Here is a 24433-nt window from a genome sequence, read left to right on the forward strand (position 1 = left end):
TATTTTGCAAAACAAAAATAAAAAGGAATATACTATAAATCCACGCAACAATCTGGCTGATTCTTAAATGCATATTTCTAAGTGAAATAAGCCACTCAGAAAAGACTACATCAGTATATCCAGTATCAGTCCATTTATTATTTTTTTAAAGATTTATTTATTTATTTGCAAGTCAGAGTTACAGAGAGAGAGAGAGAGAGAGAGAGGTCTCCCATCCACTGGTTCACTCCCCAATTGGCCGCAATGGCCAGAGCTGTGCCGATCCGAAGCCAGGAGCCAAGAGCTTCTTCCGGGTCTCCCACATGGGTGCAGGGACCCAAGGACTTGGGCCATCCTCCACTGCTTTCCCAGGCCATAGCAGAGAGCTGGATCGGAAGTGGAGCATCTGGGTCTCCAACCGGTGCCCATATGGGATGCCGGCGCTCCAGGCCAGGGTGTTAACCCGCTGCACTACAGCGCCAGCCCCTATCAGTCCATTTATATAACATTCTGGAAAAGGCAAAGTTGCAGAGAAAAATAATAAATAAATAAATAGTTCTGGAAGGATAGAGACTTGACTAGCTGAAGCATGGGAATTCTAGAGGCCGGCATTGTGGCACAACAAGTTAAGCCTCTGCCTGCAAAGCAGGCAGCCTGTATAAGCACCAGTTGAAGTCTCAGTTGCTCCACTTCCAATCCAGCTCCCTGCTAATGCACTTGGGAAAGCAGTGGAGGATGGCCCGAGTATTTGGGCCTCGGCCACCCATGTGGGAGACCAGATGGAGTTTTGAGCTCCTGGTTTTAGTCTGGCCCAGCCCTGGCTATTGGGGCCATATGGGGGAGTGAACCAGCTCTCTCTCTAATAAGTAAATAATTTTAAAAGAATGAAACTTAATGTATATGAATTAAGGAGGAAATATTCAGGAGACTCTAACTGTATAACAAGTATATGATGGGGCTGGTGCTGTGGTGTAGCAGATAAAGCCACCGCCTGCAGGGCTGGTATCCCATATGGGCGCTGGTTTGAGTCCTGACTGCTCCACTTTTTTTTTTTTTAAGATTTATTTTTGGCCGGTGCTGTGGCTCACTAGGCTAATCCTCTGCCTGCGGCGCCGGCACCCTGGGTTCTAGTTCTGGTTGGGGTGCCGGATTCTGTCCCGGTTGCCCCTCTTCCAGGCCAGCTCTCTGCTGTGGCCCGGGGAAGGCAGTGGAGGATGGCCCAAGTCCTTGGGCCCTGCACCCACATGGGAGACCAGGAGGAAGCACCTGGCTCCTGGCTTCGGATCGGCCATGGCAGCCATTTGGGGGAGTGAACCAAAACCAACTTAGGGAAGAGCTTTCTCTCTGTGTGTGTCTCTCTCTGTCTAACTCTGCCTGTCAAAAAAAAAAGATTTATTTTTATTTACTTGAGAGTTAGAGTTACACAGAGAGGAGAGGGAGAGAGAGAGATAGTTCTTCCATCCACTGGTTCACTCCTCAGTTGGCCGCAATGGCTCGAGCTGCGCTGATCTGAAGCCAGGATACAGGAGCTAGGAGCTTCTTTCAGGTCTCCCATGTGGGTGCAGGGGCCCAAGGACTTGCACTGTTTTCTATACTGCTTTCCCAGCTGGATCAGAAGTGGAGCAGCCAGGACTCGAACAGGCGCCCGTATGGGATGCCGGCACTGCAGGCGGTGGCTTTACCCGCTACACCACAAAGGCTGCTCCACTTCTGATCTGGCTCTCTGCTGTGGCCTGGGAGAGCAGTAGAAGATGGCCCAAGTCCTTGGGCCCCAACACCCACGTGGAAGACCTAGAAGAAGCTCCTGACTCCTGGCTTCAGATTGGCTCAGCTCTGGCTGTTGCGGCCATCTGGGGAGTGAATCATGTCATGTCATATATTTGTTTTTTAAGATTTATTTATTTATTTGAAAGGCAGAGTTATGGAGAGGCAGAAGCAGAGAGAGAGGTCTTCCATCCACTGATTCATTGGAGGGTGAACAAACGGCAAAGGAAGACCTTTCTCTCTGTCTCTCTCTCTGTCCACTCTGCCTGTCAAAAAAAAAAAAAAAACAATTCAGAGACTGCTCTACACGTATAACAGGATTTAACAGTAAGTAAATGGATACTGGATGGTGGGGATCAAGTTTCTGACTGTTGGAGTAGGAGATAAGCAAATAGAAGAGGCTGGAATGATCTATGTGGTCATGAATAACAGCCAGAGACATAAGGATGAACTCATCTTTATCTTACTAGTCATACTGATGTTTTTGTATGAAATATTTAGGAATATATGGGGGGTAATATGCACACATATATGGACTTGCTCTGTCAGCTGAGAGGTTCTAGAAGCCATGACATCACAGTAGACCTAGCATAAGATCTTGATTTCTAATGCCATTTTCCAAGAAAAGAAACCAGAGTTCCTTGGAAAATTGGTTGATTCTAGAAATGGGACAGGAAGTATTCAAGATGAGTGTGAACTATCTTGTACTGGCAGAAAATAAGGAAGTATTTTCAAAAAGAAATAGGGGGAAGGTAGCCAGTTAAACCACTGTCTCCAGTGCCAGCATCCCATATGGGCGCTGGTTTGAATCCTGGCTGCTCCACTTCTGATCCAGTCCCCTGCTAATGTGCCTGAGAAAGCAGCAGGGGCCTGAGAACTTGGGCCCCTGCATTCATGTGGGAGGCCTGGATAAAGCTCCTGGCTCCTGGCTCTATTCTGGCCGAGCCCTGGCCATTGTGGCCCTCTAGGGAGTGAACCAGCAGATGGTGTCCCCCCCCCCCGTAACTGACTTTCAAATAAATAAATCTTTTTTTAAAAAATAGGAAATACACACTGAAGTATTTAGAGGCTAAGTTTAATTTACTCTCAAATGATTCAGAAAAAAATAAGGTGTACTTATACATTCAGAGAGAAAGGAAATGTGACTATAGGCTAACAGTTGAGAAAAGGTACATGGGCACTCATGCTATTTACGCAATTCAACATTTCAAATGTTTTGAAACAGAAACTTCAGGGTGGAAGGGGAGTCATGTTGCAATGAACATTCTTGCACATATCCCCTCGGGCATATGAAACTCTAGCTTATATACATAGTAGAATTTTTGAGTCATAAAATATGAGTATCTTTAGCTTTACTAGACATTGCTAAATTATTTTGCAGAAGGGTCTTTTTGATTTGCACTTGCACTACATTTCACCGTATCTTCAACACTTGGTACTGTCAGTTCTCATTTCTGCCAATCTAGTGGGTGTGAAATGGTATCTCATCATTGCTTTTTATAAACATGTTGCTTCAGTTTTATTTAGTTATTTGAAAGGCAGAGCAACTGAGGGATACAGAGAGAGACCGCAATGGCCAGGTCTGAGCCAGGTAAAAGACAGGAGGCATGAATTCCAGCTGGATCTCTCATGTGGGTGGATCAAGCACTTGAGCCATCACCTCTGCCTCCCAAGGTGTACAGTAGCAGAAATTGGCAACTTCCTGCTAATGCATCTGGGAAGAGGAAAATCAAAACATTGGTGTTAACAAGTGTACATGCTATATTTATATGCAATTACCAAACAGGTATAAAACCAGAATACTAGTTATTTCTGCAGTGGGGATGATGATGGCCACCTTCAAAAATATAATAAATAATGTGCATACTGAATTATTTAATTTTTATTTATTTTCATTTTATTTGAAAGGGAGAGAGAGACAGAGACAAATTTTCCATCTATTGGTCCACTGCCCACATGCCTGCAACAGAGCCGGGTCAGGCTGAAGCCAGGAGGCAGGAACTAAATCTAAATCTCCTACATGGGTGATAGGAACCCAAGTACTTTGGCCATCACTTGTGGCCTCCCAGGGTGCACATCAGCTGGAAGCTGGAATTAGGAATAAAGCTGAGACTGGAATCCAGGCACTGTAATATGGGAATACTGGTGTCCCAAGTGGTGTGTCTTTTTTATTTTTTATTTTTTTTTAATTTTTTTTGACAGGCAGAGTGGACAGTGAGAGAGAGAGACAGAGAGAAAGGTCTTCCTTTGTCGTTGGTTCACCCTCCAATGGCCACCACAGCCAGCGCGCTGCAGCCGGCGCACCGCGCTGATCCGAAGGCAGGAGCCAGGTACTTATCCTGGTCTCCCATTGGGTGCAGGGCCCAAGCATCCTCCACTGCACTCCCTGGCCACAGCAGAAAGCTGGCCTGGAAGAAGGGCACCAGGACAGAATCCGGCGCCCCGACCGGGACTAGAACCTGGTGTGCCGGCGCCACAAGGCGGAGGATTAGCCTAGTGAGCCACAGCTCCGGCCCCAAGTGGTGTCTTAACCACTGTGCCATATGCCTGCCCCCACTTGCAAAGTATTTAGAAATGACATTTACTTTAGTGTGAAACTTATTTTGAAATGCATATAAACATAAGATGGTTTAATGAGTAGATAGAGGGATGGGTAGATAGACAAGTAAGAAAACAAACAGGAAAATGCTAACTGTAGAATCACAGGTGGTGATTTTGGACATTTGTGTATAATTTTATTAACTTTTCTCCTTTTTTTTTTTTTTGACAGACAGAGTGGACAGTGAGAGAGAGAGACAGAGAGAAAGGTCTTCCTTTGCCGTTGGTTCACCCTCCAGTGGCCGCCGTGGCCGGCGTGCTGCGACCGGCACACCGCGCTGATCCGATGGCAGGAGCCAGGTACTTCTCCTGGTCTCCCATGGGGTGCAGGGCCCAAGCACTTGGGCCATCCTCCACTGCACTCCCTGGCCACAGCAGAGAGCTGGCCTGGAAGAGGGGCAACCGGAACAGAATCCGGCGCCCCAACTGGGACTAGAACCCAGTGTGCTGGCGCCGCAAGGCGGAGGATTAGCCTAGTGAGCCGCGGCGCCGGCCAACTTTTCTCCTTTTTAAAAGATGTATTTAAGGAAGGGCAAGGAAGACTTTGTTCAGGACTGTTATGATAGGTATAGGAACCACTGCAATGGGATTTTGCAGTAGTATAGAAAAGCGGAAACATACACCAAGGAACAGGTAGAGGTAAGTGGATGGAAAACTACTAAGAGGAAACATCAAGCCTAGTTGAATTTTTGCTAGGCAAACTCAACAGGATTCTCTCTGAAGGCAGGCTGGAGTGATAAGCAGAGAATAAGGAAGCAGGTATTTAGTCTACTGGCTACAGTGCCCACATTCCACACTGGAGCACCCATGTTTGATTCCTGGCTCTGGCTACTGACTCCAGCAGATCCTGGGCCGTAGTAGTGATGGTTCATATAACTGGGTTCCTACCACCTACATGGGAGACCTGGATTGACTCCCAGCTCATTGTCCCAGCCCCATGGCCAGCACCAGCACCAGTTTTGCAGAAATTTTGGGAGTGAACCACTGGATAGGAGCTTTATTTATTTATTTATTTTTGATCTGTCTTTCACTCTCAAGCTAATGAAGGACTAATTTTTCAAAAATTTAAAGATAGGAGGACCAGAGTTGTGGTACAGCAGGTAAAGCCACTGCCCGTGATGTTGGCATCTCATATGGATCCTGGTAAATATCCTGACTGTTCCACTTCCAATCCAGTTCTCTGTTAATGGCCTGAGAAAAGCAGCAGAAAATGGTCCAAGTATTTGGGTTGCTGCCCACCAACCTGGGAGATCCAAATTAAGCTCCAGGTTCCTGGCTTTGGCCTGACCCAGCCCTGACCATTGAGGTCTTCTGGGGAGTGAACAGCAGAGGGAAGATTCTCTCTCTTCCTTTCTCTGTAACTCTTTAAAATAAATTTTAAAAATCTTTAAAAAATTAAAGATCGTGAGATAGATATTTGGCACAGCAATTAGGACAGCACTTGACAAACTTGCATCCCATGTTAGAGTGCCTGAGTTCAAGTCCTAGTATTGTTTCAAATTCCAACTCCCTGCTGATGTACACCTTGTGAGGTAGCAGGTGATAGCTCATGTACTTGGGTCCCTGCGACCCAAGTGGAAGACCCAGATTGAATTTTGGGCTCCTGGCTTCAGCCTGGCTGTTGTGGGGATTTGAGAGATGAACCAGTGGATGGATTCTCTGTCTCTCTGTCTCAGCCTCTGTCTCTGTCTCTCTCTGTTTCTCCACCTTTCAAATCAACAAAAAGAAACAGAAAACAAACTTTAAAAAAAAAAGAGTAGGGGATAAGGAATTTGATCAGCTATCCAGGGTAATCAGATATAGAGGGTGGGGATTTTTGCTGATTCAGCAGGATTATTGCTAAAAATGGACTAAATCAAGGAGAGAGCCCGAGGTCTTAGTCTAGTCAGAAGGATTCAGAGGAGCCTAACTCAGGTTTGGTTAAGGAGAGAGTCTTTGTCACTGTGTAACACAATTAACATAGTGTGAACATAGCAAACATTCAGCAAATGTTAGCAGCTACACTCCTGCAGTAAGGCATTAACTGCCATTCCCCTACGTGTGTGCTGTTTTGTTCTACTTGTCTACTTGCATGCATTATTAGTACAGGCTGACGTGCAGGCTCACAATGCTCTCCTCCCACTCCTTTACCTAGCTAACTCTTGGTTGGGCTTCAAGGCAGAAGTCTCAGTAGAGCCAGCTCTGATCTAGGGCCCGAGACCCACCTCTGGGCTCTCACAGTTCCCTGTGCTTGCCTCTACCAGCTTAGAAGTCACTGCAGGGTTTTAGGTGGAATGACCTGACCTGGCCTGACTACCAGCTATATACTAGGCACCCTTCTAGGTTCTGAATCAAAATAAGAATAAAAAGAGGGGGGCGGGCACTGTGGTATAGCAGGTAAAGCCACTGCCTGCAGTGCCAGCACCCCATATGGGCGCCAGTTCAAGTCCCGGCTGCTGCACTTCTGATCCAGCTCTCTGCTGTGGCCTGGGAAAGCAGTAGAAGATGGCCTAAGTCTTTGGGTCCCTCCCCCAGCATGGGAGACCAGGAGGAAGCTCCTGACTCCTGGTTTCGGAATCGGCACAGCTCCAGCCATTGTGGCCATCAGGGGAGTGAACCAGGGGATGGAAGATTTCTCTCTCTCTGCCTCTCTGTAACTCTGCCATAAATAAATCTTAAAAAAAAAAAAAAAAGAATATAAAGAAAGCTTAGCTTACAAGGGTCCTGAGATGCTTAAGAGGGAAAAGAAGGGTCAAGCACTTTAGACAGTGTCTGACATTTGATAAACACTCAGTAAGTGCTAACTATTATCATCTGTATTCAGGGTGTTTCCTCCCATCCATTCAGGTCTTTGGTGTCAGCTTCATAGACTTTCTAAACACAAATCCCACTCCATCATGGGTTAAAGATCCCCCCAACATGCCAGCCTCTCTGGGACCTCGACTCCGTAGCTTTCACCTCACCTACCCCCTGCTCCAGACACAGAGTGATGATACTTTGACCTTGACTTGTTGAATTTTCAGATTTTTTTTTTTGACAGGCAGAGTGGACAGTGAGAGAGAGAGACAGAGAGAAAGGTCTTCCTTTGCCGTTGGTTCACCCTATAATGGCTGCCGCAGCCGGCGCGCTGCGGCCGGCGCACCGTGCTGATCCGATGGCAGGAGCCAGGTGCTTCTCCTGGTCTCCCATGGGGTGCAGGGCCCAAGCACTTGGGCCATCCTCCACTGCACTCCCTGGCCACAGCAGAGAGCTGGCCTGGAAGAGGGGCAACCGGGACAGAATCCGGCGCCCCGACCGGGACTAGAACCCGGTGTGCCCGCGCCGCAAGGCAGAGGATTAGCCTAGTGAGCCACGGCGCAGGCCTGAATTTTCAGATTTTTCCACACTGAATAGATGGGTTCTCAACATAAGAATAGATTAGGCAGGTACCGCGGCTCACTAGGCTAATCCTCCGCCTGTGGCACTGGCACCCCGGGTTCTAGTCCCGGTTGGGGCGCCAGATTCTGTCCCGGCTGCTCCTCTTCCAGTCCAGCTCTCTGCTGTGGCCCGGGAGGGCAGTGGAGGATGGCCCAAGTGCTTGGGCCCTGCACCCACATGGGAGACCAGGAGGGAGCACCTGGCTCCTGGCTTCAGATCAGTGCAGCGTGCCAGCCGCAACGTGCAGGCCATAGTGGCCACTTGGGGGGTGAACCAATGGAAAACGAAGACCTTTCTCTCTCTCTCTCTCTCTCTCTCTCTCTCTCTCTCTGTCTCTCATGTCTAACTCTGCCTGTCCAAAAAAAAAAAAAATAGATTAGTATACAGAAAGTTCAGGTGGAATTTTCCATTAGCTTGAGATGAGAATGTGCTCTTCTTCCCCACCCGAAACCGGCAAGAAGTCTCTTGTTTGACCGGGTCCCCTCAGAGATAAAGGCCGAGAAAGGAAATGGAGGACTGGCTGGAGATGCTAGCTCGGCCAGCACAAGCAAGATAAGTGCAGGCATCTTTCAGACTGCTCTAAGAGAGGAAATTACAGTTGCAGTCTTTCTGGGAGCAAGGAGGGAGTGCGAGGCTTAGCGAGCAAGACACCTGAGCAGCATTCAGGCAGACGCTGCTGATGGACGCTGTTCCACATGACCGGTCTTCACAAAGGTTGTTGTCTGACTGATGAGTTAAGAGTAATCCTTTGCAGGTGTGCACCCCTTCTTGCCAGCGGAAGGTACACAAAGCCAAGGGCACTGAGGGCAAGGCCTGGAAGGCAGGGCTCACCTGGTGCCCCTTCACTTGAAGCAGCTCTACTTTTTATCTACTATATTTATTTGGCCTTTAATGTATAGTCTGCCTTTGCAAAAAGGGTTCTAGTGTTAAACTTTTGCTGTTGCCTTCCACACACTTCCCTTTCCATACCATCAGCATACATTGAGGTAAGGTGACCACCCTCAAAATCCCCCTGTGGTTACCTATATATATCTCATGTCCCATGTCTCTGAGGATGTGTCCTTTTATTGTTCAAGACTAATGCCTCTATTCATGCTTGATCCCATTGATTTCTCATTTCCTCTGAGCCTTAGTGTATCAGTTTTTCTTTCTCCTATTATGTGAGACCATATTAAATTGCTGTTTATAATACTTGGCAATGGTGAAACCTAGACAATTGCATATGGTTCAAGCTAATTTTGTTAGATTTATTTGTTTATTTGAAAGGCAGAGTTGAGAGAGAGAGAGAGATTTTACATTTTTTGGTTCACTCCCCAAATGGCCACAACAGCCAGGGCTGGACCAGGCAGAAGCCAGGAGCCAGGAACTTCTTATGCAGCCATGTGGGCACAGTGGCCCAAGCACCTGGGCCATCTTTCACTGCTTTCCCAGGTGCATCAGCAGGGAGCTGGGTCAGAAGTAGAACAGCCAGGTCTCAAACGGGCACCTATCTGGGATGCCAGTGTCACAGGTGGCGGCTTTACCAGCTATGCTGCAACACCGGCCCCAAGCTAGTATTTCTTCATTCTTTCCTTTCTAAATGTTTCTTCTTTTCAGGCAAAAATAATTACAGCAAAACATCCTTGTATAGGTAATGGTAGGGTCTCCATAAATCATAGCTTTCTTTTTATTTTTTAAAAAAATTTTGTTTTATTTATTTGAAAGGCACAGTGACAGACAGAGGGAGAAGGAGGGGGAGGGTTAAAGGGAGATCTTCCACCCACTGGTTCATGTCCCAAATGACCACCGACGACTGGGGTTGGGCTGAAGCCAGAGCCTAGAAGTCCATCCAGGTGTCCCACATGGTTAGCACAGACCCAAGTACTTGGACCATCATCTGCTGCTTTCCCAGGAGCATTACCAGGGAGCTAGATTGGAAGTGGAGCAGCTGGGACTCGAACTGGCAGCCATATGTGATGCTGGGGTCCCTGGCGGCAGCGTAACTTGCTGTGCCACAACACTGGCCCCAGATCATGATTTTATAACTTCACACTTATATATGTCTCTTCATATGAAACCTAGACACCAGACGCCATGTACACTGGCCTTTGCTACCAGTATCTCCTAGTTAATAATTCACCCAAGTATTTACCAAGGGTCTGGCATGTCCATGAAATGTTTATTCACTCATTCAGCAAATATTTTCTGAACACGTACACTATGTCAGACACTGTTCTGAGTAATTGGAATACATCAGTGAACAAGAAAAAAACATCCTCAGGCTCTCAGAGCCCATTTTCTAGCAGAGGTGGGAGGCAGGAGACAATATGCTAAGTAAATAAATAAGAGAACCATAGAGTATTCTAGAAAGTGATAGATGCTGTGGAATGAAGCAAACACAGGGGAAGGGAGAGAAAGGGGGAAAAGGAGTTGCCATTTTTTAATACAGCGATCACTGTAGGCCTTTTGGAGAAGGTGACAGCTAAGACTTGAAAGAGATGCCGGACAGGCCATTAAGACATCTAGAGAAAATGTTCTATACAGAATGAAGAGCAAGTGCAAAGGCCCTAAGGCAGGAAAGCTAAAAGAACAAGGGGGAAAGTAATAGGAGGTAAGGACATAAGGTGACAGGACTCTACCCTGTGCAGGGCCTCTATATCAGTTATCTACCACTGTGTAACAGACTGCCCTGTAACTTAGCTAATGAAAACAATACACAGGAATTTGAGTGGCTCGGATAGGTGCTTCTAGCTCTGGGTCTCTAAGATCCTCTTCTAAGGTGGCTCACCTGTATAGCTGGTGAGTTAGTGCTGGCTGTTGGTGGGAGAGGAAGAGATGGAAAGAGGGAAGGAAGGACTCAGTTTCTTTCCTCGTGGGGCTCTCCAACCTGCTGTCTGAGCCTTCCCTGTGACATAATGGCTGGCTACTCTTAGGGCAACCAATCCAAAAGACAGCAAGGCAGAAACCAAAATGCATTTCATGACCTAGCAGTGTAAGTCACTCACCATCCCTTGTACCATGTGTTATTGGTTGCCTAAGTCAGCCCCAATTTGGTGAAGAACTGCCCAAGGGTGTGAATGGCAAGAAGTGAAGACCACTGGGGGTTGTCTTGGTGGCTGGGTACCATAGCCTTTGCAGAACATTATAAAGTGTGGCTTTTACTTTGAGTGAAATGGGGAGAGAATGAAGGCATCTGCACAGAGAAGTGACAGTGATTTGTCTTTTTTGTTTATACAAAGCTTTTATTCAATAAATATAATTTTCCTAAGTCCATCTTTTGGATTATTGACTTATGTTTTATGAGGATAATTCTGGCTGCTGTGTGAATAGACTAGAGGAGGGCAAGGATGTAAGTTGGAGACCACTGGGGAGGATATTACTGTCCAAGAAAGAGACAGTAGGGCAGCACTGGTAGAATTGATGAGAATTAGATATTTGTACTTTGAAGACAGAGATGACAGGATGTGCGGATGGATTGGACCGATATGACAGATGACTGCAAGGGTTTTGCAGGAGTAACAAACATGTTTGACATGGCAAAACGTGATCTTGCCATGAACGGGCTGATAACATAGTAGGTATACCACATGGCAGAAAGCTCTCTGCTCTCTAACAGAGGCACAAATTGGGGCCGGCGCCGTGGCTCACTAGGCTAATCCTCCACCTTGTGGCGCCGGCACACCGGGTTCTAGTCCCGGTTGGGGCGCCGGATTCTGTCCCGGTTGCCCCTCTTCCAGGCCAGCTCTCTGCTATGGCCAGGGAGTGCAGTGGAGGATGGCCCAGGTGCTTGGGCCCTGCACCCCATGGGAGACCAGGAAAAGCACCTGGCTCCTGGCTCCTGCCATCGGATCAGCGCGGTGCGCCGGCTGCAGCGGCGGCCATTGGAGGGTGAACCAACGGCAAAGGAAGACCTTTCTCTCTCTGTCTCTCTCTCTCACTGTCCACTCTGCCTGTCAAAAAAAAAAAAAAAAGGCACAAATTGAAGGGCTAAGATGAAAAATTCTGGATATGGGTGGTGATGATGGTTGTAGAACAATGTGAATGTACTTAATGCCACTCATGAGCTACATACTTTAAAAATGGTCAAAATGGTAAACTTTGTCATGTACATTTTACTACAATAATAAAATGGTGCTATATGGAAAAATTCAAGTGCAGAGAACTCAGAGGAAGAAGAGATGGCCCTTGAGATAAATGTTGCAATGACTACTATTGCAATAAATCAGATGTGAAATTCCCAGAGCTTTAACAGAGAAAGAAAGAGAGGAGGAGGGGGGGAGGGGGAGAGAGGTAGAGGAATGGAGGGAGGGAAGGAAATTACAAGGGGTAACATTAGGCAAAAGCTTAATTATCAAAAAGAAAATTCTTTCCTATCTCCCTTCCAATTTACATTTTCACAGAAGGCAGCATCGGCCAGTGCCCCGGCTCAGTAGGCTAATCCTCTACCTGCGGCGCTGGCACCCCGGGTTCTAGTCCTGGTTGGGGCGCTGGATTCTGTTCCGGTTGCTCCTCTTCCAGGCCAGCTCTCTGCTGTGACCTGGGAAGGCAGTGGAATGGCCCAGGTGCTTGGGCCCTGCACCTGAATGGGAGACCAGGAGGAAGCTCCTGGCTCCTGGCTTCAGATCAGTGCCCCGGCCATAGCGGCCATTTGGGGGGTGAACCAACCCAACGGAAGGAAGACCTTTCTCTCTGCCTCTCTCTCTCTCTCTCTCACTGTCTAACTCTACCTGTCCAAAAAAAAAAAAAAAAAAAGGCAGCATCACTTGATAACACAGATAATAGTTAACATAAATCTTTTCCTTGAAATGAAATATCCAGAAGCCATCATCCTACTGCACTAGCCTGAAAGAGCCTAAGTTCCTGAAACAGAAATTCCTACGTTGCTCTGACAATCCCACAGTATATCTGAAATAAACCCGAGGTATGATCAGCATCTTATGCATACACCTTTGTTTCCTCTCCATCTTTTTTTCTCTTATATTTTCCTTTCCCCTTCCAATCCTAACCATTCCCCTTTCTTGTTATTCCTTTCCCTCCTTGAAAAAGATCTCATTCTAACCTCTACTGCCTCGTTTATTAGCCGCGTGACAGGGGGATGTTATCTTCTTTCGGCCTCCGTTTCCTCTGTACAAAGAACACGTCATATGCCTAGAACAGTGCCTGGTCCACAGTAAGAACTCAGCATGTTGCTGCCTTCTCCCTCCTCTTTTTCCTTCTTCTACCTCTATTCCCCCACTCCTCACCCTTGCAGTTCAGCAGGTAAAAACCGTGGGAAAAATGCATCCTGAAGGCTTGCTGCAGAAACGCTCAGCTAGGGGCGGGGACAACGAGGTGCCCAATACGCATGCGCTCCCGCTTGGTCGGGTTCTAGTTTCCAGCTGGGGCGGGCGGGGGGGGGGGGTGGTTGGGGGTGGGGGGTGGGAAGAGGGCTTCGCTTTTTCTGGCTGCCCCCTTCCGGCTCCGGGAAGTGGCGGGACGTTGGCGACGCCCCGAGCGGGCGCGGCGCTAATCAAGGGAAGCCCGGCTGAGGGGTAAGTTCGAAAATGGCGGAGGGGGAAAAGAAGGAGGAGCTTTGTAGGGCGGGAGGCTGACCTCCCGGCGGGGGTGGGAAGGAGATTGCCGGGGCCCAGTGCCGGGCCTGGGCCGGGAGACGGACAAACCGCTCCCGGTGTCTCTTTGAGGCCTGACGTGGACCCACTTCGGGCTTCCCGACCCAAGGTCCCTCCAGGGGATGGGCCGGCTGGTGGAGGAGAGTAAGGGAGACGAAGGGACTTCCGTTTCCTTCTCCTAGGCAGGGGCCTGGCCGAAGAGCGGAGTTGGCATTTCCAGCTTGGGGCTCTGGCCGCCCCTGCTCCGAGACCCTCCCCTCGGGACCCAGCCGTTCACCGCTGCTAGTTGGGACCGGCTCTCCTGGCGCGGTGGGTACAGCTCGTGCGAGCTTTCCCCTCCTCCTCCCCCCTTCCCCTCCCCTCCTCTCCCCTCCCCTCCCCTTTCCTCCTCTTCCCCTCCCCTCGGGCCAGGCACTGCTGGGGAGGGCGGCAAGGCCGCGCCCGCCCTGCGGGGATGGCCGGGCTGGAGCTCCTGGCCCAGGTTCTTGAGACCACAGCAAGGAGTAGGTGGGTAGGTGGCTTCAGACCCGCGGGGCTGCGTCTGTAAATCCCGTGACAGCTAAGGTAAATCAAGGCAAAGAACTTTTTTGTTTCTGTGATCAAAGGGAACCCCTCCTCCCCAATTTGATGCCCCGGGCTTGTATAGAGCAGGGTGGAGTGAGTCTGGAGTGGGCGTGTGAAGCAGAACTTGGGCCAAAGAGCTTCCGGAAGAGGAAATTAGCTGCTAATTCTTTCCAACCTTTGCTACCCTAGTCACCTATTCTGCAAAGCAAAATGTCATTTTGGCTTTCAGTTTCATTATTTTAACTCCCTAATACACTTAAATTGTTTTGGGGGATGAGGGTGTAATCATTGCTGAAATTAAGCAAAGAAAGGAAAACATCAATCAATGATCTGTAAAAACCTATCAGATTTTAAGTATCTACTACTTTGCCTTCAAGTGTATTGTCGCTAGTTCTGTCACAAGTGTGCCTTGACTCAGACATGTACTCTTGTGAACCTGGAGGTTGCTATAGTGTTTCCTCTCTTTTTTTCCGTAGTAACATTTGTTACAGCCAGTTCAGGAGAACACTGTTACGGACGGCCATCTTAGAATTAAAACATTTTAAAGCTGGAAGGGATTTTAGCCCAGCCGTGTTATTTTACAAAGCAGAAACCAAGGCTTGGGAAGATCTCTTGGCTTGCCTCAGGCTACCCAGCTAGTTAGGGTAGAACCCAAGTTGTCTGGCTCTTTGCCCATCACTCGTTCTGTGTAGTTGCCCCAGATAGCCTCTAAGCACGAATATTAAAGAAATTCAACTCAGCGTACATCTCTGAAGAGCATATGGCTTTGTGCCAGTGATTGTGCTACCACTTTCGATGTATTTCACATGATTACGAAGCTGGGGCTTGGGATTTTCCCCTCCCCCCCCCCCCAACATCATTCAAGAAGTGGTAACAGTTTAGGTTAAAAAGATTGAGACACTCATGCATGTACGTGGATATATTTTTATTTGCTCTGGTAATTTCTGGAAGGATACACAAGAAAAATAGTACCAGTGGTTACTTACAGAGAAAAGGTGTGGAGACTTAGTACTTTACATGTGGTCTGGTGTACTACTTGATTTTTATCATAAACAAGTACTGATTTTGTCATTAAAAACAGTTTTAAAGTTTGTACATATATGTCAACATAAATATATGCCAATGACATGTGCATATATTTGTGTACATATTTGTATTTATAAATCAGTGATTTGTATCAAAGTCAGTGTGGTTCATGGCAGCTCAGCTGACAAAGCAAGCATAATTGTTGGATATCATGTTTCTCTTTTGATTTTATTATTGTGCCCTCTTAGTACAAGATGATAAGAATGTTTCTAGTCTATATTTTTTTGGAAATGTGCTAAGCTTCTTGATTGTGTAATAATGTAACAAACTATAACATTCATAGTATCAAATTTGACACAATGAAAAAAGTCTGAATTATAGAATCTTTGTGGATAATAATCCTTTAAAGGTTAAAAAAAGGTTAAGACTGGAAAGATCCCCAGTGATTAGTTTAGCCATCCTGTTTTTACACATAGGTCAGTCAAGACTTAAAGAAGAAATGGGAATTGCCTAACATTATGTAAATGATTATTAGCAGAGCCTAGACCCAGGTCTGAGTTGTACTTCAAGTGCCCCTTGTACCACACCTGTAATTTTATTGCTTTCTAGTGCATTCCATGATTCTGAGTAGGTTAACAAAGTAGTGCTGACTAAAGTTTATACCCACTTCAATAGATAAGAATTATTGTAATGAATGTACCAGCTAATTTGTGTAGTGATTGAAATGTTTTAAGTAACATAAGCGTTCTTACATTTCGCTGTAAATCAAATTTGTTTAGTAAATCCCAAATTTATATACTGTAAATACTTAGATACCCCAAATGCAAAATAATAAGATTTTAGTGTTTTAGTTTGTTCTGCTACTTAAGTTTAGTAGCTAGTGCTGGCAGGGGGGAAAAGAGCTATGTTTTATAAAATAAACATTTATTGAGCACCTGTATGCTAGATACCACACTATGTGGTAGGATTCCAAAGATGAATATGGCAAAATACATGCCCTTGTTCTTTTGAGGCAAGGAGATTATCATGAGCTGTCAGTTCTCAAGTTGTATGTCTGTGACGTAATCTGGTAATAGTATTATAAAATGAAATCTGTTAGCACTGTTTAAGGTCATTGTGTGACTGGGTTTGAGGATATAAAAACAGTAGTGATGAATTACAAAGAAATTCATGTTGAATTTAATAATGCCATTTTGGTGCTGTAGATGTCATGTGGTATAGTGAAAAAGCCCTGTATTGGATGCCGTGACACCTGTGGTTTTTGTTTGTTGGTCTGTGGTTTTTTAAAGATTGATTGATTTATTATATGAAAGGCAGAGTTACAGAGAGCCAGAGAGAGAAAGAGAGAGAGAGAGAGGTCTTCCATCTGTGGGTTCACTCCCCAGATGGCCTCAATGGCCAGAGCTGGGCTGATCTGAAGCTGGGAGCCAGGAGCATCTTCTGGGTCTCCCACACAGGTGCAGAGGCCCAAGGACTTGGGCCATCTTCTGCTTTCCTAGGCCGCAGCAGAGACCTGGATTGGAAGTGGACCAGCCAGGAATTGAACCAGCGTCCATATGTGATGCTGGCACTGCAGGTGTCGGCTTTACCTGCTATGCCACATGCCAGCCCCAACACTTGGGTTTTTGACTTAGTTTCATTTAGTTGTGGGATTATGACTCTCGGTACCTCAATTTCTTTTTCACAACTTCTTTGATGTGTTTATTCTACTGAAAACATTAAAAGAATCTTGAATATTTTAATTTATAAATGATATGTTTAAGAAAATTTATGAAATTCAGAATAAAGAAGTAAGATCATATTCTCTGTAGTGAACATTTCTTATGTCATGAACAGTTTTTCAAAATACGGTTTTTATTTGTCTTGTATATTCTATGCCCCAGTTTCTTCATCTGAAAAGTCCCAGGCTTAAACTAGTTGATTCCAAAGATTTAAAATCTATTACAGTGTTTTTTAAAACTGATAACCTCAGATTTTATGAAGAAAAAAATCTCATATAACATCTCCAAGTCTGTTAGGAGTAAGTATCTGAAAGGGACGTGAAATTTAGAGCAAGGTGGAAATACAAACCATAAAACTTTGTGGTGTAGGTGTTCATTTTTTTAAAAATTTCCCCTGCTAAGTACTTGAATTTTAATTTGTTGGAGGTACGAGTGATGTAGTTCATTACTATGTCAAAAGCTACTCTTGTTTAGTTCTGTTTTGTAGGGTAGGTACAGAATATATTAAAAGAGGGAGAAACTGGGCCTCTGAGTTTGAGATTCTGGGTTTATTTTAGCACAGAGGAGAGAGAATTTATGAGGGCTTGCCCAGGATTTCAAATATTAAATTGCAGAGGTAGAATCAAAGATTAATGTATGGATAGTAGCTGGAATACAGTAAATAGGTGCCTGGTAAAAAATTATGGGCTGAATGCCTCTGCTTGTACAAAGAAATTAATTGGATCAAAAGGAAAACAATAAAACTCCCAAAGTTTTCTGAATAATCCAAAAGAAAAGTCTGTATTCTGAGAAATTAAGCAAAGCAATTGTTGGTTATTGTATATAACTTGAGAATTCGATGTGAAACATATCAGTTATGTGTTTTATCTGCTCTGGTAAAGTTAATGGCAGATTGTCTCTTGTATGATAAAAGTGTATTTGTATCCATTTTATAGCACTTGGACTAAACTTTTGTGATTTTTTTTAAGTGTGATAGCATTATGGCTCTGCTATTTGATCCTTTCTGGGATTTGATTTTGGTATGGTTTGGTATGCAGTCTTGCAGTCTTCGTTAAGGATATATGTGGGGGCCGGCACTGTGGCATAGCGGGTAAAGCTGCCGCCTGCACTGCTGGCATCCCATATGGGCACCAGTTCAAGTCCTGGCTGTTCCACTTCCAATCCAGCTCTCTGCTATGGCCTGGGAAAGCAATAGAAGATGGCCCAAGTCAATGGGCCCTTGCACCCGTGTCGGAGACCCGAAAAGAAGCTCCTGGCTCCTGGCTTTGGATCAGCTCAGCTGCAACCGTTGCGGCCAATTGGGAAGTGAACCAGTGGATAGAAGACCTCTCTCTCTCTCTCTCTCTCTGCCTCTCCTCTCTCTGTGTAACTCTGACTTTCAAATAAATAAATAAATCTTTAAAAATAAAATAAATCTTAAAAAAAAAGGATATATGTGATTCACCTTGCCATGATCTATTTTGATAATGTATTTTCAAGGGCATGGATCATGATAAGTTTTACCTGTACAGACTGGGAAAAGCTTGAACTGAGATGGTCAGAAGTTGAATGATGAGTTAAGGCTGATTTCTTTATATTTTTTTAAAGATTTATTTATTTGAAAAGCAGAGTTACAGAAAGAGAGAGAGCGAGCGTGTGCATGAACTTCCACCTGTTGGTTAACTCCCCAAATGACTGCAATGGCAGGAGCTAGACCAGATGGAAGCTAGGAGACTGGATCATCTTCCTGGTCTTCTATGTGACTTCAGGTGCCCAAGCACTTGGGCCATCTTCCGCTGCTTTCCCAGGTGTGTTAGCAGGGAGCTGGATCGGAAATGAAGCAGCCTGGACACAAATGACAGATGCTGGTGTCACAGGTGGTGTCAACAGGCTACACCACAAATGCTGGCCCTAAGGCTGATTTTTTTTAAAATTTATTTATGTATTTGAAAATCAGAGAAACAGAGATCTTCCATCTTCTGGTTCACTCTCCAGATGGCCACAAAGGCCAGTGCTGGGCCAGGTGGAAGCCAGGAGCCAGGAGCCAGAAGCTAGAAGCTTCTTCTATGAGGATAGCAGGGGCCCAAACACCTGGACCATTTTCTGCTGTTTTTCCAAGGCCATTAGCAGGGAGCTGGATGGGAAATAGAGCAGCCTGAACATGAACTGGCACCCATATGAGATGCCAGCATTGCAAGAGGAGGCTTAACCTGCTAGGCCATAACACCAGCCCCAAGGCTGATTTCTTACGCTAAGCAAGGCTATTGCCACTGTGCACTCCTTGGTATCTATAAATACTTGTGTGTGGTTTGAACCTTTATAGTTAGTTCTGTAATCATTTTGTTGACCTCAAAACACAAGCCTGTCAGCATATATTGCTGTGTGATTTATCTTTCTATGGCTCCAGCTCATTTTTAAGCTTTGAAAGGGTAGAAAGCCTAACATCATCAGACTACCCCTTATGCCCATAATCCTTATAATAATTTCCTTAGACATTTATCAGTCATAGTCACTGGGCTTGATTTTTGAGTGTCATTTACTGGCCTGGAAATTTGAGGAATAGCAACCCATCAGAACCATGGTTTCCCCATATTTCAAATGGAAACTGATCTGTTTCGTAGGTTAAGCTAGATAGCACATATAAAAACATTCTAAATTATGAAGCATGTTACGTATTTTAGTTATTATCAAAGGTAACATGGTGAAAGAAAAGAGGATGGGTTGTAGAACACACAAGCCTATGCTTAACAATGTTACCTTACATTAAAATAAATAGGATTGGAAACTTGTTTTTTTATATTTTGTTTTTGAAAGGTAGACAGAGACTGATCTCCCATCTTCTGGGTCACGCTGCAAATGCTTGTAACAGCCTAGGCTGTGTTGGGCTGGGCCAGGCCAAAGTCAAGAGCTGAGAACTCAACTTAGTCTCTCACTTTGGTGGCAGGGACCCAAGTACTTGGGCCATCATCAGCTGCCTCTCAGAATGCATGTTAGCAGGAATCTGGAATTGGGAGCTGAGACTCAAATTCAGGCATTCTGATATGGGACGGGAGCATCCCAAGAGGCATCTAACCTCTGGCAAACACCTACTCCTACTTTGTGTCATTTTGAGAATTCAGCCTAGACTGAGACAAATCTAAATGATTGAGTATAGACAGCAGAATGACTTTCAGATAGCACTAAATATTTTTACTGAAGAGAAAGAAAAGATGTATGTTCTTAATAAGAACCAGTGGGGCATGTGTTGTGATGTGGTGGGTAAAGCCGCCTGTGACACTTATGGGAAAATGATGGTGGAGAAAAATATTATTACCTCAGTTCTTTGTCTCATATGGAAGAAGAATTTCCAGACAAACAGAATTAAAAGCAAGATTTATGAGAGTCAAAGACCTCCAGCCAGAGTGGCACGGAGGGAGGCTCCCAAGAGAGGAAAAAAAACCAAAGTGGTCCATGGCAGTTTTTAAGCACAATTTTGAGAAAAACAAAAAACAAACAACTTGACAATCAGATTGACATTCAGTTCCAAGGTGGGGACAAAACCCTTTTTGTAATCCTTTATCCTGTCTGGGTTGCTCATGATAAAACAAGAACCATCACAAGGGCGGGATACCTAATTTGTTTTCACAATAAACTGGGAGCTCAGAAGGGTAGGGTCAGCACTCCCTTGCTATTCTCATAAAATTGGAAGCTCCCTAGGAGTGGGCAGGCAGGCACTTCTGACCTTACTAAGGATAACTTCTGCAAGGAAAGCAAGCACTCTACATCCCAGGTTTCCACTGCGACCACCCTGAACTGCCCATTAACACATCTGACGCCTCACAATGCTTGCTTCCCATATGGGTACCTGTTTGTGTCCCGGCTGCTCTTTTTTTTTTTTTTTTAAAGATTTATTTATTTAAGAGTAAGTTACAGACAGACAAGTCCTCTGTCCACTGGTCCACTTCCCAGATGGCTGCAAGGGCTGGAGCTGGGCCGATCCGAAGCTAGGAGCCAGGAGCTTCCTTTGGGTCTCCCACATGGGTGCAGGGGCCCAAGCATTTGGGCCATCCTCCACTGCTTTCCCAGGCCACCAGGAGGAAACTGGATTGGAAGTGGAGCAGCTGGGACTTGAACCAGCACCCATTTGGGATGCCTGCATTGTAGGCGGAGGCCCAACCTATGATGCCAGAGCACCGGCCCCTGCTCCCTGCTGATGTGCTTATGAAAGCATTGGAAGATGGCCCAAGTGCTTGGGCTCCTCCACTCAGTGGGAGACCCGGAAGAAACTCCTGGCTCCACCCTGGCTGTTGTGGCCACTTGGGGAATAAACCAGCAGATGGAAGATATCTCTGTCATTTTTTTTAAAGATTTATTTATTTATTTGAAAGAGTTACACAGAGAGAGAAGAGAGGTCTTCTTTTTTTAATTTTTTTTATTATTTTTTTTTGACAGGCAGAGTTAGACAGTGAGAGAGAGAAGGGTCTTCCTTCCGTTGGTTCACCCCTCAAATGGCTGCTATGGTTGGCACGCTGCGCCGATCCGAAGCCAGGAGCCAGGTGCTTCCTCCTGGTCTCCCATGCAGGCTCAGGGGCCCAAGCACTTGGGCCATCCTCCACTGCCCTCCCAGGCTACAGCAGAGAGCTGGACTGGAAGAGGAGCAGCTGGGACAGAATCCAGGGTGCTGGCGCCGCAGGTGGAGGATTAGCCAAGTGAGCCATGGCACCGGCCAGATCTCTCTGTCTTCAAAAACAAAAACAAAAACAAAACAAAACAAAAAAAAGCTTGTGTTAGCACTTGCTAGGAATGTTTCACCTGACAAATGTCTGGTGTAGGTGTTACCTACTTACCAAGTCACCCATTCAAAGAGCCTCAGCATGGCACTTGTGAAACCATCTGATCATCAGTATTATATCCTAAACACTGTCAGGAAGTTATCTGGACAAGTGTCAAGAACAAAGTTGCTGTTCTGTGCTACCAAGCAGTTCTATGGCCTTAGTCAAGTCATTTAGCTTTCTCATGCCTTAGTTTATCTGGAAAAGGAGTGATTTCTAGTATTCTGTTCAATACATATAAAATTGATTACTGTGGAAAAATTTTACTTGTGTCTGCAAAAATAATGGTTTTGCTTTTCAGGATACTTGCTTCTGACTTGGCTGCCCTTTCTGTAAAAAATATTTTCAAGTTTTTGGGCAGAGGTGGGCAAGATTCCTTTTATTTTACCAATTTTAATAATTGGGCTTATATCATACAATATTATTTTGTATTTTACCAGGCCCCAAATTTCCTGGTTGTTTTTATAAGGTAGTGAAGGAACAGTCCAGAACTCCAAAGGTAGACATCATTCAAAAATATTTTTCAGTAAAGTCCTTTTTGTTAAAACTCAAGTTGGCAGTGAGGTATTTACCTGTGTTTCTTAGCCCTCTCTACTGCTGCTTTACTGCCACTCAAACAGTGGACCAAATGACTTTTATTCCTGGAAAGGGACCATGATCATGACTTACCACTGTTTTTATTTTCTGGATCTTGACCCATGTCTCACTCTCTCTCTTTTTTAACCTGATGATCAACAGTATCAACATCCATTTACAGTTTCTCCTTTCTCATATAGCTTGTCAGAGGCAGTTATTGAAGTAGCAAGCTGACAGAATTTCTCAGAAGCTGTTAAAGGACGAAAGAACATAATCTTCCTTCTCTAAGTTATGAAAAGTATTTTCTGTCAGTGAAGTCTTGCAGTGCGAGGTCCTGATATTGGTAGCTTACTGGCCAGTGCATTCACAGATGAAGAAAGCATTGTTACATGGCAGATAGCACCCATGACTAGGGAGCAGGATTGTGCAAGAGTTCCCTGACTAATCAGAAGTCCAACTGCTTATTTCTTTTGATGAAAATCTAACATATTTGCTGGTTAAAATTTAGAAAATTAAGGAAAACACAAAAAATAATTCCACTGCCCAGTGATAATAACCATAGTAGATTTTTTATTTGTGATTTGTCATTATATATCTGTCTTTAATAATTGGGCTTATATCATACAATATTATTTTGTAACCAGCTTTTTTCGCTAAATGTAATATGAATATATGTCCTTATCCTTCAGTATTCTATAACCCGAAAGGTTTTTTTTTTTAGTTTATTTATTTGAAAGAGCAAGAGATTGACTGATTTTCCTCTGCTGGGTCACTCCCCAAATGCCCACAACAGCTAGAGATGGGCCACACTGAAGTCAGGAGCCAGGAACTCCATATTGGTCTTCCAGGTGGGTGGCAGGGACCCAAGTACTTGAGCTATCCTCTGCTGCTTCCTAGGGTGCACATTAGCAGGAAGTTGGATCAAAAGCAGAGGTGGGATTTGATCCCAGGCATTTCAGTGTGGGATGCAGGGTCCCAAGTGATGAGGTAACCTGCTGGTTCGCAATACCCAGCCCACTCAACCTGAGTTTTTAGTGGTTGCCTAGTGTCCCATATTACCATAGTACTGTCCTCTTGTCAGACATTGAGTTTTCTCGTTTTTGTAAATAATACTCTTGAGCATCCTTATATATATATATTTTTAAAGGATGCCTGCACATTTTATTAGAGAATGTGATTGAAACTAGACTGGTAATTCAGGAGGCAATCGTGTATTTAAGACTTGGAGAACATACTTGTATTGCACTCTAGAAAACATGTCCCAAATTTTGTACCATCTGAGAGTGTCTGGTCCCATACCTTCCCTGCCACTGTGTTTGTGGTGTTAGTAGTAGTGACAGTGATCTTTACCAACTAAGATAAAAATGGTGTGTGTGTGTGTGTATGTGTATATATATATATATATTTATAGACAGTTAGACAGTGAGAGAGAGAGACAGAGAGAAGGGTCTTCCTTCCGTTGGTTCACCCCCCAAATGGCCTCTATGGCTGGCGCTGCACCGATCCTAAGCCAGGAGCCAGGTGCTTCCTCCTGGTCTCCCATGCAGGCTCAGGGGCCCAAGCACTTGGGCCATGCTCCACTGCCCTCCCGGGCCACAGCAGAGAGCTGGACTGGAAGAGGAGCAACCGGGACTAGAACATGGTGCCCATATGGGATGCTGGCACTGCAGGCGGAGGATTAACCAAGTGAGCCATGGCGCTGGCTCCAAAAATGGTATATTTTAAAATGTTTATTTCTGGGACCAGCATTGTGGCACAACAGGTTAAGCCACCATATGTGATGCCAGCATCCCATACTGGAGAGCCAATTCGAGTCATGGCTATGCTGCTTCCTGTCTAGCTCCCTGCTAATGCTCCTTGGAAAGCAGTGGAAGGTGGCTCAAGTACTTGAGTCCCCGCCACCCACATGGGAGACCTGGATGGAGTTCCAGATTCCTGACTTCAGCCTGGACCAGCCCTGGCCGTTGTAGTTATTAATGAAATGAACCAGCAGATGGAAGTTCTCCCTCCCTCCCTGTCTCTCCCTTCTATCACTTTGCCTTTCAAATAATAAATAAATCTTTTTGTAAAAAAAATGATTATTTCTGTGATTGCTAATGCTGTTTAACATTTTATATATGTTTGATCATTAGTATTTTCCACTTGTAAATTTGCCTATTTTCTGTCAAGGTCTTCATCTTTTACTTGTAGATTAATAACTACATTCATTCTTTCTTTTAAGATTTATTTTTATTTATTTGAAAGAGTTGGGGGGAGCGGAGGGAGGAGAGGAGAGGGAAGGGGAGAGAGAGAGAGAGAGAGAGAGAGAGAGAGAGAAAGAAAGAAAGAGAGAAAGAGAAAAAGAGAAAGAGAACTCTTCCATCTGCTGGTTCGCTCCCCAAATGACTGCAACAGCCAGGGCTGTGCCAAAGCCAGGAGCCCAAAGCTGCTT

At 45.3% G+C, this 24433-nt stretch overlaps 1 protein-coding gene across 13 annotated transcripts in view; it reads left to right on the forward strand.

Annotated features, from left to right (window-relative positions):
• Positions 1–13083: 13083 nt before the first annotated feature.
• XIAP (X-linked inhibitor of apoptosis) overlaps positions 13084–24433 on the forward strand; it is a 49621-nt gene continuing 38271 nt past the window's right edge. For 3 of the 13 annotated variants that reach the window (XR_016227547.1, XM_051826890.3, XM_089323657.1), the window contains exons 1-2: positions 13084–13247; positions 13508–13634. The gene's annotated coding sequence lies outside the window, so the exon portion shown is untranslated. The other 10 variants (XR_016227548.1, XM_089323658.1, XM_051826891.2 and 7 more) reach the window with 8 other exon arrangements.

The sequence above is a fragment of the Oryctolagus cuniculus genome, chromosome X, assembly GCF_051225735.1.
Source record: "Oryctolagus cuniculus isolate XC-2025 breed Fujian yellow rabbit chromosome X, ASM5122573v1, whole genome shotgun sequence".
In the NCBI taxonomy this organism is placed as follows: domain Eukaryota; kingdom Metazoa; phylum Chordata; class Mammalia; order Lagomorpha; family Leporidae; genus Oryctolagus; species Oryctolagus cuniculus.